The following is a 12,797-nucleotide window of genomic DNA, read 5'->3' as shown; positions in this document are numbered from 1 at the left end:
TTAAAATCTCCTCTCCCCTCTTTCCCTACATCTGAAATTGGAGTCAGTGCAGTAAAAGCCCCAGCGCCGAGATAACTGACGTACTTCCGCCACCTCTGCAATTACCAAAGGAAGTGAGCTACTTTATTACATACTTCAGAATGACTCTCAGCTCAACTTATTTTGCTACAGAAGAGGCAGCACATTAAGTGTAATCTGTTAGATCGGCAGCTCTTGGGCATGGCGTTTTTTATGGTTTTATGTATTTGTTTATTTTGACGTGTCGCAGTCAGCGAATGGAAAGCTACTGCTGAGCTGTCATCGGTTTGTTAGTCGCTAAATGGGAGCTAGTGTCTGGTTTCATCACACAGCGCCGTTAAATGTTCGAAATGACGGGAACTACATTCGAAAATTGTGGCATGCACTGCAAGTGTCTGCTTCTGAGAATCGTGAATAGTTACACTTCTTTGTTGCTTTCTTCGATCTTTAACGACACTTTGGATTTGCCAATAACTTTGGTTACAAAATGCCTCCAGGAGTAAAACTGTAACCGTTCCACGTTTTTTTTTTTTTTTGGTGGAAAGGCATGACACAGCAATGTTGCGAATTTCTGTGATTAATGACCGTACTGTATGATACTTGAATTACATATAGGCGCCTACTGCACCAGTAGCTCAACAGGGCTAAGTTTACACAGTTGATATATAGTGGTATATTTAATGTTGTGTTTTCTACATGTTTTCTACTTATGTGGATTGTTTAAAGTATTTATCATTTATCATTAGTGTGTTCAAAATTAATGACGTTATTTCTAATTTAGAGTTAACTCTTACAAATTTGAAGGCCACGTAATGACTACATAGTCTTCTTTTTTCTGACAGGCTGTTTTAAATAGCTTGTGTTGTTCAAGGACAGATACTGCACGGGTTGGTTGGTTACACCAAAATTTGCTTGGAAAATGAGGGCCATCTATCATCTTTTTTATCTTATTATCAGATGCTAAAAGTCAGTGTGTGCAGTCAAAGTTCGGGTGAAGAGATACATAAAGGCTGCACACTATTAGACACACCACACACAAGGGACAGAAAGACCTCCCCACTCATGTGAAGCCCACACAATTAAAGTGACCTGAAGCTGATGCTATGCTTTGAAGTTTGCAGTTAGGATGAAGTTCAGCTAGTTAAGGGAACAGGTACCACATATGGAAACTCAGTTCAATTGCTCTTCAGCTGTGAAGACAGGACTCAATCTGAATATGTAGAATCTTCTCACAGTTACTGTTAAATCTGGGCAAAAGGTGAAATATTCCCTTTCTCCCTCTTTCCAGGTGAATCCATATTATGTCTTTTTTGTGTAAACCACATGCAATAATTTTCTGTTGTAAACTAATACTGTTAAAAACTTAATGCACCTGATTCTGTCTACAGCCATGGAGGTGTCAGGAAAGTCCTTTTGGGGTCACATTATGGGGTGAGGGGGGCATTCCCTCCATACTAGTAATCCTTTTGAGTATGGTGTACCCTCCTCTGGGTGTGTCAATTGCACTCTCTGGAGTGTGTGTGTGTGTTTGTGTTTGTGTTCTTTCATTTTTTTTTTTCATTAAAAATGAAAGAAAAGAACACAAAGGTAAATGATTGTGTAAATTAAGTAATTAAGACGATACAAGTGATCCTCCAGGAACTGGAATTTAACATTCCTAATTTCGTAATGTCAGCACTCTATATGATGTATGGCACGTTTAGACTTGATTTTTTCTGAGTGCATAAGACAGGTTAAGTTACTGTGGATACAATTTTTAAGATATTAATAGAATAGTTTCACAGATTACAGTTTTCTTGTCTTTCCAGTTGGTTTGTTTTGGTCATTGATAAAACTTTATCAATCAAGTTAATCAAGTTATCAAGGAATTTGCCATGCACATTGGTAGATTTTATTCTCATTTGCCATACATTCTATCTGAACTAAATGATTTTCACACCATGCATTGTGGCAAACATCTCCTCAAATTTCTTCCTAAATACAAGCCTTTGATATGAATAAATTTTCTCCCCAAAAAATACAGAGTTAATACAATTTTTGACGTGGTAATTTTGACTAAATGACTTTTGTCACATACAAGAGTGACCCTGGTGAACAACATAAATCTTGTAATATTAATGTTCACACCGCCAAACGCAGAAACAGTAATGCACTCATGGTACACTCTGTGACTGATGTTTACATCAATATTTTTGTCAGTTATTGATAAGCTTGAAATATTGCAGTGATACATAATGCATTTATTTATTTTTCTGAAACTGCCCTATCAAAGATTCCACTGTTCACCATAAAGAGAGTAGCAGTTTGCTGTCAGTTTCAGTGTGGATTTTCAAAACTGTAAAAATAAAGGTGTGCACATTTAACTCACCTCAGGTACAAAGAAATGTGTGATAAAATCAATCATTGATGCATGCGGTCAGTATTGGAATTAACAATGTTGTGAATACTCACACTCTCTTGCTTTGCTCGCTTTGTGTAACTGTTCCTAGGTTGTTGGCAATCAAGAACACGCTTGTTGGCAAAATGCCATTTCATTTTCTGTAAAGGTGAAAGTCACATGGATGAGGAGGATGATGATGTCCAATACTGAAGACAATATGCGGATCGACTTTGCAACAGTTACATTCATCCTTATTTTCATGCTCATTTTAAAACTTTCAGTTGATCATGGAGACAAGGTTTTGGTGGGGCTGGAATGTTCAGATTCATCAATGTATGTATTTTGCTAGGCATAATCTAGCATAGGTCATCTCTATGTCTCTATTCAATTATATTCTATATTCTACACAACAGCTATACACTGATGAGCCAAAACATTATGACCACTCACAGGTGATCCGAATAACGTTGATCATCTCCAAACAAGGGCACATGTCAAGGCCTGGGTAGATTAAATGGTAAGCAAACAATCGGTTCTCATAGTCAACATGTTGGATGCAGGAGAAATGGGCAGGAGTAAAGACTTGAGCGACTTTGACAAGGGCCAAATTGTTATGACCATACGACTGGGTCAGAGCATCTCTGAAACGGCAAGGCTTGTGGGGTGCTCCCGGTCAGCAGCGGTGAGTACCTACTGACAGTGGTCCGAGGAGGGATAAACCACAAACCGGTGACAGGGTGTTGGGTGCCCAAGGCTCATCAATGCACGAGGGCAACGAAGGCTATCCCATCTGGTCTGAATCGACAGAAGGTCTGCTGTGGCACAAGTCACAGAAAATTTTAATGATGATTACGGGAGGAATGTGTCACAACACACAGTGCATCGCACTCTGCTATGTATGGGGCTGCGTAGCTGCAGACCGGTCAGAGTGCCCATGATGACCCCTGTCCACCTTCAAAAGCACCTACAATGGGCACGCGAGCATCAGAACTGGAGCAGTGGAAGAAAGTTGCCTGGTCCGATGAGTTCCGTTTTCTTTTAGATCACGTGGATGGCTGTGCATGTGTGCACCGTTTACCTGGGGAACTGATGGAACCAGGATGCACTGTAGGAAGACGACAAGCCGGTGGATGGAGTGTGATGCTCTGGTCAATGTTCTGCTGGGAAACTCTGGGTCCAGCCATTCATGTGGACATCAATTTGACATGTGCCACCTACCTAAACATAGTTGCCGACCAGGTACACCCCTTCATGGCAATGGTATTCCCTGATGGCAGTGGCCTCTTTCAGCAGGATAATGCACCCTGCCACACTGCACACGCTGTTGGGCAATGGTTTAAGGAACATGATGAAGTGTTCAAGGTGTTGCTCCGACTTCCAAATTCTCCAGATCTCAATCCGATTGAGCATCTATGGGATGTGCTGGACCAACAAGTCCGATCCACGGCGGCTCCACCTCGCAACTTACAGGACTTGAAGGATCTGCTGCCAATGTTTTGGTGCCAGATACCACAGGACACCTTCAGGGGTCTTGTAGAGTCCATGTCTCAGCAGGTCGTGCTGTTTTGGTGGCACACAGAAGACCAACAGCATATTAGACAGGTGGTCATAATGTTTTGGCTCATCGGGACTCCATTTGCTGTTCTTGGTTTCTCAGTCTTCCTCTATTACTTACACTTCAGTTTTGCCTGAGGCCCAGTTGTTACACTCTTTACATGGAACAGTGACCCTAGAACAGGGGTGGTTTTCAATAATGCAGTCCTGAAGTTGCCAGAACTGCAGTCTTTGAAAATCATTGTCCAACAAGTGGCCTTAAGCAGAATTGGTTCAGAATTTTGGCATACCTTTGTTATGTGTAAAAATCTTTGGAATTCAGCCTGGTACTGTTTGGCCCACCATTTGTGAATGCAACAGTTTCACATGTTTTTGATTGGGCCTCCTTTCCCCTTTGTTTGGAGAAGATTGGTACTCACTAGAAAAAGGATTCCAGCTGTGTAGGATAGATGCATATAATACATGGTCATTGCTAGCAAAGGGAACCCTTGCACTCCTGTCACTCTTTTCTGATGAGGTAGTCAGAGTAAGCCTGGATATTCAGGAGGGATTTAACAGATTTTGTGAATATTTGTGGTGAGCATTACTCCTGCTGGGATCTTAAGGGAGATCTCAGACAATGGTCCACCGTTTACCCAAGACAGAGACCCATGACTTGTATTCACATACTGTTATCAGCTCTATTAAAGACTTGGTGAAATAAAAAAAAAAAACAGACTGGGCAATCTGGAAGTAATTTTACCATCTGTATTATATTGAGGATATAAAGCAGATTTTTTGGCTTCTTTTGCAAGCCTCTCAATGTTATCTGGACACTTGCCCTGAGCTAAAGATTTCTCCAGACAAACATGCAGACAGTCGTGCATATTTGTGCACACGCACATACCCACGCACACATGCACTCATGCATGCACACAGTTTTATAGTTGCTAATTCTACTGTCTAATAAATGTAGATAATAGTTATAATTAGTTCATATTCAGATGGGACCTTTAGGCATAAATCTAATCCACTCTATCAAGAAATTAAACTTAACTAGCATGAACTTAACTGTAGAAAACAGAAGAGGTTAGAGGTTACCTGAATGAAAACTGTGTGTCTTTCTTTTAATGTATTTCCATTTTCCTTATAGAAGAAAGAGTGTGATAGGAAAACAATATGTGGTCATGTATACATGTGTTCTGTGGTTATTCTACAAAGCATACAATGCAAATTTTATATGAAATCTTTTAGATCTTTTACATGTTTTCCTTTATAATTCTGAAAAGATATACTGTACATTATGGAAAGTACAGTAAAATCAGATTATTTATTTTTTGCATGTTGTTCACTTTTACAGGAACATGTACACAGCAAATTGCTGAATTTGTTGGATATACCTCTATTCCCTACCAAGCAAACTACATCATCAAGAAGAATCTGATTTAACAAGAGCTATCAAAACCACATTGTAGCATGATAAATCCATAGGCAGGTTGGTTTTATGTCTTCCTTGTGTTCCTGCCTACAGCTCCACTGCATATACATCAAACTTTTTTTCTTTAAACAGGATCCCTACTTCCTCTTGTAGTACCGTGGGTGGAATTATTCAATAAAGAGATTAGAGAGAGACAGGTATGGCAAGGAGTCTGTGGGTAAGAGCAAAGGGATTACCTCTGTTTTTCTCAGGTGACTTGCCGACGATAATCCACATACAGAGAAAATGCAGCTCATGGTCTCACTCAAACAGAGCACCTCTTTGAGATGCTTGGCTGTAAACCATACACAGCAGGGGCTGTCCCCCTTAAAAGCCATTTCAGGTAAAATATTGGTCTTTAATCTGGTCCCTGGGGGTAGAGCAAAGCTTGTCAGATTTCCATTCCCACCTTAATTCACTGCTGTTTCAGATCAAGAGATATTCTTCAAGATATTCTTCTTTTCATGTTTGAAATGAAGTAGAAAGACGATTTCATTATGAATTATAAGGGATGCTGGCAGAGGGTCACCTACTATCCAATATCATTCAGCATCAACAGGACTTTTTTAAGGGTCTCTTCCAGCTGCTGCACAGATTCAACCTGCCACACTTGGAAATTAACAGACTGTCCCTCTTGTCATGGTGTAAGATAAATTGTAGAGAAAATTTATTTTCAGCATGGAGAAATAGGCTTCCCTCATGATGGTGGATTTGTAAAAGAATGAGTAAATGCAGAGAACAAATGAAAAATGAAGGCCACCAGTACAAGTGTACAATGATAGGTCCCACTACCCATTGAATCAATGTAAGGCAGTGCTTGATGGGGTGGGTGGGTGCCCATCTGAACCTATCAAGATGTGAGTTTTAAATGGTCCAACTGTGCAGAATGCAAGTCAGAGAATTAAAACTGAGTAACATAGCAGGAGCCTTTGTGACCTTAAATTTTGACATTGTGACCTGTGAATGGTGGGGGTTGGGGGAACAGTCAGGATAACATTTGTGTGAAGCTTCCCAATAATCTGCATTCTTAGCTATGTTCAATGCTAGACAGTTAGTATACAAATACTAGTATATTCTGTGGTCTTGGACCCTTAAAATCTAAAAATCAACAGGGCTCGGGGGACCCACACATGTAATGAAAACCCACACATAATAAATCACATAAGAGCCAGACATGACTGATCCACAGAGCCACAGAAGGACATTTCAAAAACATAATTCCATTCTCACCAGCTTATTCAGCAGAGCATGTAAAATATGTCTGAAATATATTGGTTGATGCCAGGACTCTGTGCTATACCAGTGATGGTGATAAAACAATATGGGTATTCTATTTATTGAGACTCTTCAGCAATGTTTGAGATCCATGGGTTGTTTGGGCCCTCAGTTTGAAGTCAGGAGGGTCATTATGAGTGTGACCAGGAATCTCATCCCACCCCAGAGCCTCGTAGTCACTGAGGGAATATATCATTCTCTGGACAAGGAAAAAAATGGCAATCTTTTATGGTTTTGATCCAATTCCTTATACACCATAAAAATGTTACTTTTCTGTCTGCCATATACAGAGTCAACATAAACCTGCCTGAGGGCTTTTTTTTTCTCCAGAGGCTGCAGCCAGTTAGTGGATGATCCGTGGCATGGTACACATGTTATTCCATTTTATGAAATATTCAGTAAGTAGTTCATTGTGACACAAACTTAGATTTTCCCTGGAATCATGTATAATTTAAAACTTTCTATATTTTTTTAAATTAATATTCTCATGGTTTATAAAGACACACAAGATATATTATATAGCCACAATTACATCAACTATACATGCAGAAGTTCACATACACTGCAGACATATAGATTTACAGAATGTGCTTGAGTTCCAGTTCTTTTTTGCCTCATGCAGATATGCTTGCAATGTGTCTAGGGTCACGCTGATAATGCTCCCATATCCGCTTCCAGAAAGTTGCACAGCGGTTATAATTTACTCAAGGATACTGACATGAAGTTGGAATTTGCCCAAGCAAGACATCAATAGTTGAATATGTTGAAATGCATATGGCTGCACTTGTGGTGATGAAATGTGAAGTCCACAGCAACATTTACTCACATAAAGCGAACTGCTTGTTTTTGGTGATGTTGACATCGACATTCCAACTAGGAGTTCTTTCTTTAGTTTATCACTGTATGATAAATGCGAGAGTTGCCAAATATCAGTAATTTTATGAACCAGTTGTAAAGTGGAGAGTCATTGGATGGCCATTTATACTAGTGTAAAAGCACTTAAACAGAGAAGAAAAAAATTGTCTGTAGAGCCCTCTGATTCAAAAGGAAAAAATAGTTGAATTTATTGCCAGACTTTGCAAGCCAATTGAGTTTTTATTACAGGAATTATTCTTGGTGAAATTAGTCATCCAGGCCGCAGTGTTACTCAGATTTATTGAGGTCAAAATGCTGAATGACAGGAAAGAGTGGTGATGTCATTATGAACAGATTGACCAAGTTCCCGAAACTGCATTTCACTGTTGTTGTTCAGATTCAGCTCTCACAATGAAGAGACGTGGATGAGCAACAGAATGAAAACAAGCCTGGCCCTCTCTGTTTCTTGTGAACTGTTTAAATGTAACCTCAGAAAATCTCCAATTTTGAACCTGTCTTTGGCACATCTCAACATTTTTTGGGAAGTGCAATAATGGGATTTATTGATCTTGGCTGTCTCTTCCCCCCACGATCCAGCAGTAACAACACTTTCCCCTTCCAAATCTTATCAAGAGACGTTATGTCAGCACAGCTTTTCATAAAGATATCTAAAGATCAATACTTCTCCTGCACACTGTATAGATTTACCTCAAGGAGGGGGATAGACTGAGGCCCTCATTTGTGCACTTGAGTGATCTGGTTAAATACAATGAAGACCCTTCACCAAGATTGCTGTGTAACAGAAAACAGAATAGAATTATGATAAGACACAAACACAATAATAAGGTTGTTTTTTGCATTTAACCACATACTGAACATCATCAAATGTCCAAACTGGCACAGTCTCTGATTGTGTAGATTATTATATGCTAATAGACACCTTTACCGAGAGTGAGTTACCTAGCTTGATATTTTGCACATTATATATTTCTGCAATGTAATATATACTGTATGAATTCAAGTAAAGTACCTTTCTTAAGTATATACTATGTATTATTATAATAACAGCAATACCACCACAGACAACAACAGCAACAAACAACAACAACAACAATGACAATAATAATAATAATAATAATAATCATCATCATCATCAATATGATCATCACCATATATTGGGCAGGCACCATTATCAAGACTTGTTAAAGAGCATTAGAACTGTAAATACTGTACTGCACATTTTTAGGTTGGTTGTTTGGTGTGGTGGATTTTCCATGAAGATTGCAGAATAACCTTCCATCTTATCAGCATTCCCTGTTTCATTTTGTCCTTGCATTTAATCCTTCCTTGGTACAGAACATTTAAAAAACAACAACAGGAAGATCTCGGACTGTGCTCACTGCTTTCCAGACTCAGCAGGGGACATGACTGACACTCATTCCTCCCAATCAAACTGTAATTAGCACTTGAGGCATGCTGCATTTGTGGAGGTCCCAAAACACAAAGTAAAACAAAGGGAAACCACAAAGCGCCTTGTTTTCCTTCGTCAGACTTGTATCTTGACACCTTGTGTACTCTAGCATGAGCAATGTGGCAATGTACCTTGTAATTGTTCACAAGTGGCAGGTTCCTCCACTTCAAACAATATCAGGCAACCACATATTAGAAGGGATGATATTTGAACAGTGACACTTTGTAGACTGCCACATTATGACAAGCTGTCATGCTACGTTTCACACACTGAAGTTCAGCATTCTGTGTGTGTGTGTGTGTGTGTGTGTGTGTGTGCGTGTGTGTATGTGGGTGTGTGTATGTGGGTGTGTGTTTCCATATGTGTGGCATTACTCAAAGTGAGAAGTCAACTGGGTGAGCAAACATTAGGCATGTCAAGGGCAAATCTAACGCAAGTCATAGTGCAACTGCACTGACTTTTTTTTTCAGAGAGAAGTCTGTTCTTTTGCATCCTCTTTTCCTCTCCCTATCTGTCCCTTTTCTCTCTTTCAGAGTCAATTACAGTCTCTGGTGAGGTCAAGGTCTCTCTTTGTCCTTATCAATCTATCCTTGTTGGCCCCCGTCTGTGTTGCATTGCCCACTCAATGGCAGATTCTGGAGACATCTGCTGAACAAAGCCCCGGGGAGCGATGGAGTCTGTATCTAAACCTGGGATGATATATCAGGGAACTTGAGAGGATCTGATTGAGCTGTAAATCACCAATGTCAGGAGGAATGATACCATGTTCTGTTTTTAAAAGTCAGAATTTTTATCACAGAGACATCTTCCAAACTGTCACCCACCCCTCTCCCAGCACACCCCACCCACCCCTTTCGGCAAAGCCTTGTGATTTGGCTTGCATTATTCATTTGAATGCCTTGATTTGATTGCAAAGGTATTATTTAGCAGGTGATAACAAAAGCGGGTGACATGAGAATGCAAATAAAAAGCTGACGATTGAAAGTTAAAAGCCTGTAAAATTAGTCACCGTTCAAACAGAAGGCTCTAAGCAGGCACATAATATTCCCCGTCTTATCATGGTCTCCTGGCTTTCACAAGCACTTGATTAGCAAACAGGAGCAAGGAGATAAAACATAGTTGGAGCCTTCTCTGCTGTGACTGCCTGGTCCATATATCGAAGGGGTTTGAGCTTGTCATGCAAATAGAGTGATGAATACCGTTACAAGCTTAAGAGCAAATTTGCATGCCTCTTCTGTCCTTCTGTTCCAGGGAGGATGTAGATCTCAAGGGAAAAGCTGATTCACAGGGAGACACAGTACTGAGGGGGAGAACACAGCACATACAGCTGTAGCTGGTGGCTACATGTACTGTCTCTGGTAAATGGAGAGCGTGCTGCTGAAATATGACACTCTGCATCACTGAGGTCTACCCGTAAATCTTTGCTCACCACAAAGTACTATCTCTGCATTGCTTAAAGTGTACACTGAGCTGCGAAGGAACCTGGCATCTATGTAGTCTGCAATTTGCAAATGATTTCAGAAACCATGCAAACCATAATGCGTTTCATAGATAAACATTTACCTATATTTATGTGGGTTTCAAATGTCTGTTTAGGTTGTTTGGTGAACTGAGAGACTATTATATTTATATACATTCAAGACATATTTGTGACATTTGATATTTGCTTGGTTCTACTGAGGAAAGGAATCTTTCTGCAATGTCAAATTCAGCTTCACGGAGAGCATAGCATTCACTCTATACTGTGGGGAAATATACGACAGACGTGCATGTGGTTAGGAGTTTCCGCAGTACGCTTCTCTTGATTGCTAAGAAAAATTTGCTTTGACTAACTGAGCAATTGATCCAAGCAATTAACCTATGGGGTTCAGTTCCTTAGTGCTGTGCTGTGAAGTCAGGGCATGAGGACCCTGTGAAAAGAATTGGATCCAAGCCATTAGTCACTTTCACATGGGAGGTAATGGCCTGTTGTCAGCTTGGAGTGTGTCATCCGAATAGCCTGATACCTCCATTCTAGAACACATTAGAGTGTCTCCACTGCCCCCCCGCCCACTTTCCTCCCCGCTCCATGAGTCCCTCTGCACCGCTCCCGAGCTTGCTGTAATACCACCCTTTATCATCCACCGGGAAATTCAATGGTGAGGCAACAACCGCGGATCACGGAATCACTGCAGCTCGATGAGTTTTCTTCCACTCTCTTGAAAAATCCCAGTGCCAGCCATCACACGTCCAGAAGCCAAGAGGCAGACTTTCAGCCATGGAGTTAGATTGTTTGCACCAAGTGGATGCCATTGTGTGACTGCCCTGAAATTTAGCAATATAATAAAGTGACCTTTTGCATTAAAAACATTGCATTTTACTTTTTGAAGAGTGATTGTGCTCAGGCAATGAATATCCCTGGTTGGTAAAGTGTCATATTACCTTGGTTCACAGGAGTAAATTAATGCTTGAACTGAAATGTTTCCTCCTTGCTCCTGCTTGGGTGCTTGAGGGTGTACTATTACTTTATGGTTTATGTCCTTGTAAATCCAGATTAAAAACAGACAGTAACAAGAGAGAACAAAGAGGCGCAGGGGAGCACTACAATGTACTGGTATTTCCAAATAGGAAAATCAGAGCATCATTTGTCTGTTTTTATGTACTGTAAGCGAAACTCGTGTTTGTTATACTTATATTACATCCACATAAAGAGAAGCAGCTCTGAGCTGTGAGGTCACTGAATCTGATGTACTCTTTGCTTTGAGTCATGGGCTTTGTTGTTTTTCCAGGGCTTCGGTCTGGTTCCTATGGGAAAATGCAATGGAGAGAACTCTTCCAAAAAGGTAAATAGAGGGGGAGGAAAGAATTTTTTTTAGTGTGAAGGAAAGTTACAGCTGGTCTCCATCCCAGACAGCCACACGGCTTCTGACTGCAGCCGCTGGGATGGCTCACTTTCTGAAGTTCTCCTTCTGTTTTCCCGCGTTTCATCTCCTAACGCATTGGCCTGTGATGGAGGAGATGCAGCTGGGGTCCCGGGGCCCGTGTTTTTGCACTGCCGACGCGGGGAAGACGAAATTGGCGGCATGTCCCCCTCGCAGCCTCTCTCATCCCGACATCCCCAGCGGAGTTTGTGCGATTTGCCGGAGATGACATGCTCAGATTTATAAGGAGAGTCGCATACTTCCCTTATTTCTCGCTCACACCCGGAGGCCTCCTATAAAGATTTTAGTTAAAAACACACGGCTCTGTTGGATCAAAGGGGCACGCCGCCACCCCCGGATACACTCGGCAGACTGTTTGCTTTGATACTTCAGTCACTTTCTGTCTTTAAACTGTGTTTTCCCCCCGTTGCGCAATGAAGCCCTCCTCCCCTCTCCTCCTCTTCCTGCGCTTCACGTTCAGTGTTCGCGAGTCCCTCAGTACAACCTAAAGGTGAAAGATGCATTTTCCATTTTAATCACTCACTCCACTCGAGTTGAAGTGTACTTGGTTTTTTTTTTTTTTACATTTGCATCACTTTATTTCCTCTGTGACTGAAGACATTGTGGCATGCCCCCTTTCCATCACTGTCAAAAGTGGGCTTCATTTGTGCCTTGAGAGAGGACCTCAAGGGAAACATGTTTTACTCCAAGCCACAGTAACAAGCCTGTGGCACCAGCTTAAACCATGTTCATACTGATGTGCCTCAGCTGTTTCACAACCTGAAATGAACCAGAGGCATTCTATCTTCCAACCTGTCCATGGACACACACAAGAATTTCTTCATCCATCATAAGCTAGTGAGCAAATGCAAAGAATCTGGTGAGCGA

This window comes from Megalops cyprinoides, chromosome 4 (assembly GCF_013368585.1).
Source record: "Megalops cyprinoides isolate fMegCyp1 chromosome 4, fMegCyp1.pri, whole genome shotgun sequence".
Lineage (NCBI taxonomy): Eukaryota > Metazoa > Chordata > Actinopteri > Elopiformes > Megalopidae > Megalops > Megalops cyprinoides.
This window is presented reverse-complemented; position numbering follows the sequence as displayed.